The following is an 8,481-nucleotide window of genomic DNA, read 5'->3' on the forward strand; positions in this document are numbered from 1 at the left end:
TTTTGTGTTGTGCCTTTCATTTCCATAGATTCTGCCAGTTGTTTTCTCAAAATTTTTATTTCTGCCTTATGTTCACCCAGTGATTTCTTTATATGCTTCATCTCTTTTGCCATACCTTCCTTGATCTCATTGATTTGGTTTTTTAATTGATTTAGTATATTTCCTTGAAAATCTTTAATTGATTCTTACATTACAGTGGAACAATATCTCATCTGTATCTTACTTGATGTGTAAGTATGTTCCTTTGACTGGCCATTTCTTTTTTTTATTTTAGTGTAATTTGTTGCTTTCTGCTTTCTAGGCATTTGGATTTCTTGATGACCACAATCAGATTTTCCCAGGCCAGAATGGGTTCAGGTCTCAGAATGGGATTATATTCAGTTTCAAGTTTCACTGAGGGTGTATGTTAGAAGATTGACCATCTTTCCTGGGAGGCCTTTAGTCAATGTGTTTTTCCTAGCCAGCCCAGGAAGTGGCACCTGCTCATCTGTCACTCACAACTGGTGTAAGGAATTGTGGCCCCTTTGTTTCTCAGCTTAGGTTGTTACTGGTTCAACTGCTTACCCCCAGGCCCTGGGGTCTGAATTTTGAAGGGACATCTGGCACTAGAGCTAGGCCCCACCTCCTTCCTATTAGGGAAGATACACACCCTGGAAGTTATCTTCTGCAGTTGAATTGCTCCTTTGTGTTTCTGTGTTATCTCCACCCTTGTCTGGGTTAGAGCACTACAAACTGAAAATGGTTGAGGATCTCTCCACTGAGCCACTCATGTTGAGAGAGAGAAAAAGGGGAAGAAATTCCTCTTTAAGAGCCAGTCCATGGCCCTCCAGTTACACATGTTGATCAGAGAGAGCAACTGGTCTTCTGGGCTGCCTTTCCAGGGTTTCATGTGTTTCCTGGCTCATTAAGGTCAGTCATCTCTGAAAGCTTCTGTCTGCTTGTTAGGGGTTTTCTATGTTTGTGGCTTGTATTCAGCCATTCACATTTGTTAAATAAAACCCAAATTGGAGCTGGGCTGGGCTATATTTTCTTGCTCAGTGACTGCTGCTTTCTCCTACAGCAAGGTCTTGCAGCTCAGCCTGCTGTGGTGGTAGGAGGTTCCCAGCAGAGTCTCACAGTTTTTACTTACAGATTTTATGTTGCATTCTCAGTCATTCTTCCCAAACAAGGTTTGTGTATGATGTGTGCACAGTCATGGTTGTCCCTTAGCACTTGTTCCAGATTATTTACTAGTTGTTCCTGGTTATTTGTTGCTCCAGAGTACTAACTAAATTCCATTCCTCTCTATGTTGCCATCTTGACCCTCCCTCCTCCAATCATTTTTGACATTATCATCTATGTTGAAAATTCTACAGAAACTACAAGGAAAAAATTCTAGTAATAAGTGAGTTTAGCAAGATTGCAATATACAAGATCTGAAACAAAGTCAGCTGAATCATACACACAGGAAATGAATCATGGAAATTAAAATTTAGAAACACAATAGCTTAAAATAATATGAAGTAGATGTAAATTTGACAGAAGTTATTCATGACATGCACACTGAAAATCTTTTAAGTCAAATATGTTTCATGTATTGCCAATTTCCCTCTTTTAAAGTGCATGATTTTAATGCTAAAATTGTCTTCTATGAGAACCATTTGAACACTTTTTAAGGTTAGCAATTTTTTTCAAGAAATTGTTAATTCTTTATTTTTAACTCATAAATTATTTTAAGTGTATCTTTATAAACAAAATATATGATTATTTGGTTTGGGTTGGTTTTATTATGTAGCCTGATTACTAATATCAAATTATTTTGAGTAAAAATTTTATGATAAACTTTTAAAAATTTAATTAAGTTTTCTCAATCTTATTACATGTTTATTTTAGTAATATTCAATATAGACATTAATATGTGTCACATTTGAGATAGTATATAATTTGCACTCCTATATAATTCATTATTTATTAAATATTGATATGGTTGCTTGGAAATCATTGCTTAATTATCCAATGTCAACAAGGATTTGTCCATCTTTAAGTCTTAATCCTTATTCTGGAATATTAAGTTTAGATTGCAAGTTTTGTTGAATTTTACTCTTTATTTACTGATGGATTTTGAATTTAAACAATGCACATTTCATACATTTTATGCTTTTAATTTTTAATTCTATTCTATGATAATAATGTGTTGACACACAAAATTGCTCAGCCAATTTTGAGCCCTTCCAAATGGGACATGCTAATCTTTGTTGTCTCCATGGCATACAATATTGGTAGTCACATATCCTGGGATATTTTTTAAAATATATGCCATAGATACAAAATAAATGCATTTATGTTTATAGTAAGATATAATTTCAAAAAAGTATTCAAGAATGTTACTTATCAATTTTATATATATTTCAAACTTTAAAAATATTATCCCACAACATAATTCCCCAGTTGGATATGCTCAGACCGCATCCTACATATGTTAACATTGCAATCAGTCTTGTAGACTAAACATAGGTGTTTAGGCATAAAAATAACATGTTTAGACTAAACAAACTAAATATAACATTCACTGCATAGCCATAGTACTTTTTAAATTTCAGATGCATTTTAAAACCATTTATCTAAACAAAAGTAGATTTAAAAATTGAATTTAGTAGTTTAAATTATATTTTAAATGTCTCACTGCATGTCCATACAGTTTTTTTGGTTTTGACCTTTGTGTTATTAATATATTAGAATCCCCCATTAGAATCCTACAGGCTTATACAGCTCTGCAGTAGAAAAATGTGACTTTATGGTTACAAGAAAATACATAGTGAAAATGAGTTTGTGATTTTAGTGATGCCAACAGTACTTGAGAATGCATCATAATTGTGGTCCTTTTTCCATAAGGCCTGAAGAAATAATTAGGTAAATATGCTCTTTAATGCTGTCTCACAAATTAGAGAGACATATTTGAGTGTTTGAAGTCACTCATGGGTAAGTAAAGTTCAATTGTGACACTTCATTTCCAAAGATAACAGAGGGCAAAAATTCATTCTTATAATTGTGAAGAACAGAAAAATGAAGTCAATTCCAACTGCTGTGACAACATTTCCCTTTGGAATATTTTGGCTTTCAAACCTTTGGGAGATTGAAATAAGAGATAAAACCAGTACCATCTTTGTACCATCAACTCTGTTTGCTTAAGTCAAGATAGCAAGAAACAAGGTGCTCTTTAGGGAAGTAAATTCTTAGTATTTGAAAGCCAGACTTCACATTGTCCATCTGGATTAATGGTTAGTGATGATTTCAGCAACAACATGAGATGCCTCTCCAAATCCATCTTCTATGTGACAGATATTTGAGTGAGTACTAATTTTGGTTGTTGCTTATAATTCCAGATACAAAACAATAGGTCCTAGAGAAAAATATTTAAATCAATTTATAGCAAAATATTTTAGGGTGATTAAATATCTACTTTATAATTCTTAAGAAGTATGTCTTTAGTATAAGTTACAGAGAAACAAAATATTAATTTTGTACATAATTTCTTAAACATGAGCTCATAAAGTGTTTAAGAAGCTTGATCACTATAGAATTTTGATCAGGAATATACCAGTCTTTGAAATACTTACTACATAAGTATATTTTAATCTATAATAGGTGTTGAGCACACTGCAAGCAATGAATTTAAAAATTTGAAATAATACCTAAAGTCAATTTCAGTAATTGATAGTAAGTATTAAAGGATTTAAGGAAAAATAAAGTAAGATCATAAGAATTTGCCAAATATTACATCAGTGTGAATATTATTTTTATTTTATGATACATAATCTTTGATCAATTTTGTTATTGAAACTTATGAAACATTCAGTTGTAAATTAAAGCCTTGCTTCACAAAGAAAATAATTTCAGCATTATAAAAATTTCTTAGTGTTTAGAGCTTGTACATAGTAGACCAATATGGAATCTCATTATAAACATCAGCAGTAAATCTTTTTACAAAATCTTGTCTTAAAAGAACATGCTTTAGTAATTGATGGTCTTAAGGGGTTTTCTTCCAGTGAAACCAAGAAAAAATACTGCTTCAAATCAAACCCAGTGGCAATAGTTCATAAGTTCACTTTCTTTTTTACCACACGACAATATTCAAATTATAAAAATCAAGAGATGTGGAAAAAGAGTGCATGATTTTGGGAAAAATGCTAAGAATACTGTGGCTAATCTAGAAGAAAGAAAATACTCTTTAAAAACATTACAAGACTAAAATGCAGAAGCACTTAAATAAAAATTTTCAGTAAAGGAAGTGACAAAGATTTGTAGGAAATACTACTGCATGCTCTGTGTTTTTAGAAGAGTGGGAGTCTGCTGATTACAGCATTTTAGACAGAAGTAACCCACCCAATTATTTAAACAATTGTGCTATCTTTATAATTTTCCAATTAATGAAATTATGAAATGGATAGAGAATTATGGCCAATTGAGGAGACAGAAAAGACAGATCACAGAAATTTACAAATAACATCTCAACTATATTATTAGAAAAATACAGTGACAGCATTTGAGGGTAAAATATGTGCTTTTCCAACACTTTTCACAATTTCCCTTCAAAAGAGTTGGCAAATTTTAAATTAAATATAGAAATATGTGAAATCATTCATTTATTTGTGCTATATTTAAACATTTAAGCTTGGGATGGAGTAAGAATATATAAGCAAATTGTCCATTACAGGGTCAGAAACAGGTAATTAGATTTTGGAATTCAGACAAAGGAAGTAAATCTAGATTTCTACAGAGAACTATATACATTACCTTCTCTTTCTGTTGTACAGCAGTGTTACGTTAAAACTGATTATATACTCTTTTAAATCTGAACAATGTATAAAATTGTCCCATAAGTGTGAAAACAAGAGAAGTGAAGGGATATGAATATGTAGTTTGAGAAATGAGAAACTTAGATGAAAAAAATTAACTGCTATGGATAGCACATTTAATCATTATAAACAATCTAAAGGTCTCAAAAAATTTAGGAGAAAAGTTTAAAGAAGAGTAGGAAGAAAGCAAATTTAAAGTAAACTAGAGAGAAGAATGTCAAATAGGACAGAAAAATAAAAAAGTTAATTAGTGAAATAATCAGTTGACTAACATAAATAAATTTTGTATAAAAAAATTACAAAAAATGTTTGTTAATAATATATTGTTTACAAAATAATTTTATATTATTTGCACAAATGTAATTATGTTATCATATTATTTACAAAAATTTGTATAGGAAAATGGAAATAAGCTTTGGTGCAGGCAAATAAAGTAGCCCATATATTTTCTTTTATTTTCTATCACATGTAAATTAAAGCCATACTTTTTAATGCACATGATACTTCAACCTACAAAATTGTTGATAGCAAGTAGAATAGTAAACTATTGGCTTATGTAGTTGAGCAGCATCTCTACCTCATAGATGATTGTAAGGAAAAGGAAAAAAACTTACTAAAACAGAATACATCTGTAACATTTGACTAACTGGATTTTTTTTATGGATGGAACAAATTAACTATTAAAGCTCTTGTTGCCACACACACACATGCATGGACACACTCACATAGTGACTAATGTGTGCTAAGCATTAAATAAGAAACTTTGGTGCTCTAGATACCTTCAATAATAGTTTATTTTTATTTTTTATTGCAGAATGTCATCAAGAATGAACAATACCTCAATGGTAACAGAATTTTTTCTCTTGGATTTTTCTGGTCCATGGAAATTCCAGTTATTGCAAGCTTCAATTTTTATACTAATATACATATCAGCTCTGATGGAGAATGGCCTCATCATCACCATAACCTCCCTGGACCCATGCTTCCACACACCCATGTACTTCTTCTTAAGGAATCTGTCCCTATTTGATTTTTGCCTCATTTCTGCAGTGGTGCCAAAGACTGTTGTCAACTCATTGACACAGAACAATTCATCTCACTCACTTGTTGTGCCACCCAGATATTTCTGGTGGTTTTCTCAGCAGATGCAGAGCTGTTACTCCTCACAGCAACGTCCTTTGACCATTATGCTGCTATCTGCCATCCTTTGCACCATCATGTCATCATGAACAGAGACATGTGTTTGCAGATGACAGCTGCATCTTGGTTCAATGGTGGCTTTATGTCCCTTATACATACAGTAGGCACATTTTCTTTATCTTACTGTGGGCTCAATGAAATTCAACATTTTTTATGTGATATTCCCAAGTTGATTGCTGTCTCTTGTTCAGAGAATAGAACTACAGAAATTGTGCTCATTCTCATTAATGGAGTACTAGATTTATGTTGCTTTATTGGCATCATAATCTCATACATCTACATCTTTTCCACTATTAGAAAGATTCCCTCCACACAAGGACAGTCAAAAGCCTATTCCACTTGTATCCCACACCTAGTAGTTCTTGCAATTTTCCTCTCAACTGCTTTCATTGATTACCTGAAACCAATTTTTGGGTCTACTTCATTCATTGATCTCATTCTATCTGCTTTCTGTATTTTATTGCCCCCTTCCCTTAATCCTATCATATACAGTCTGAGAAACAAGGCCATGAAGAAAGGTTTGGAGTGGTTTATCATTAGAAAACTCTTGAAAAAATAAAATTCTTATATTTCTTCAAGAATAAAGGTGTTCCCCTCTTAATATTTGTTTAACTAATGTGTTAATTTAAGCTTGTCTCTTTCAACTCTGATTATCTCTAGCATTATCTGGAAACATTGTGCTGATACTTGGCCAAAGTAGAATGTAATATACTAAATAGTTATAAATGAAGTCATGTTTGGGTCTGAAACATTACAGCTTCAGACCTGTAGTATATAGTATGGTGTTTTGAATTATGTACCCTGGTGTAAGACATTCTTAACTTTAATCTGTTCTCCTGTGAGTTTGAATTTATTTGTAAATAGGACTTTTAAAATGTGTTGTTTTTAGTTCAGATGTGGCAAACTGAATCAGGATGGATCTTAATTCATATTACTGGAAGCCTTACTAAGGTAAGGCCACAGAAAGAAGCTATAAGTCAATAGAAACTAGACAAGTGTAGAAAAGAGTACATAGAGAACAAAATGCAATGAGAAGCAGAGATGCAAGTCGAGGAACCCAAAGCATTTCAGCAATCCAGTACCAGAATATTCTAGAATTTGTTGATAAATTATGTTTGATGATGTCTTGATTTTCAACTTCTGGCCCACCAAAACCATATTGCAATAAATTCTTGTGTTTTCAGACAACCCATGGGTGTGTTATTTGTGATAGCAGCCTGACACACTGATACCCACAAAGGCACACACACACAACCTGTAATAGCTACAGAAAGTCTGCACACTGATATATTGCAACTGTTTTTGGTAAAGCTCCCTTGGTTTCTGCTTACTTGCCTACTCATACATCATGGGGCATGAATGACATGATTAGAAAGTGACAAAAGCCACTTCAAAGGAGACTGTAGTTTCCCTGAGTCACAATAAATCCCAGGCTTCATAGTTTGTGTTACTGAGAGGAAGGTGGTCCTGTGTGACTGACAAAGTTCATGGGAACATATTCTTATATATTCTGAACTTCCATAATATTGCATTAAACTTTCTTGGTCCTGCTGGACTATATCATTTTCTTGTAACAAATATCTCCTGAGTATATATTGATGGAGTCTTGTGTATTTTTTCTGTTGTCTAAATTAATATCAGTGGTACAACACTCAATAAGTCATTTACTTCAAGCTTAACTGTGTATGCATAAATGCCATTAGAGAAAACACAGGAGGAAAACCTCACTGGGAAGATTACTCATCTCAATAGTTATGGGATTCTTAATTGTTTAAAAAGTTAATAAAGTTTAAATTTACTACACTTATACATTTATATCCTATCAGCATTTATGAAATATAGAAAGGTAACATGATTAAAAATGATTTCTATGAATGATACTTGTTTTTTTTAATTTAACCTTGCCAAATTCTTTCTCAATGTTTAAAAAAGATACTTTCCCAATGCTCTCTTCTCAATGAACAGTACAAGGAAAATGACTTACAATGAATTTTTTATTTGACTTGTCTGTATTCTCTTTTGGCACTCTAAGGGAGTGGTAACAAATATAAGTATAGATATTGAATCATTATTTAATGCTTTCTAACATTCTGATATATTGTAATGTAGCTGGGAACAAATAACTGTAACTGATGCAACTCACTGAAATGTAACCCAGATGTCTCCTTTTTTAATGCTGATACTATGGTTTGAAATTTTGTAATATTTACTCTATAACTGGACAGTAGCAAGATAACTCATGACTGGCCCTACTTGTCTACCCTCATCTTGTTTTGCAACTCTGAAGTTAGGTGCACTTGCAAGTAGACCCATAAATTTGGGTGCCCTTGTACATACCTCCCTTGTTCTTTAACCTTCCAACCCAGAACTGACAACCCAAAATCCTAAGTTATTTTGCCAGATGAAGGCAGTTCTCATCAGAGTTGTTCCACTGACATGCACATTA

The 8,481-nt window shown here is 32.6% G+C and overlaps 1 pseudogene; it reads left to right on the forward strand.

Annotated features, from left to right (window-relative positions):
- Nucleotides 1–5,662: 5,662 nt before the first annotated feature.
- On the forward strand, nucleotides 5,663–6,647 carry LOC119525755 (annotated as a pseudogene).
- The last annotated feature ends 1,834 nt before the right edge of the window (nucleotides 6,648–8,481 follow it).

This window comes from Choloepus didactylus, assembly GCF_015220235.1.
Source record: "Choloepus didactylus isolate mChoDid1 chromosome 26 unlocalized genomic scaffold, mChoDid1.pri SUPER_26_unloc2, whole genome shotgun sequence".
NCBI lineage: Eukaryota > Metazoa > Chordata > Mammalia > Pilosa > Megalonychidae > Choloepus > Choloepus didactylus.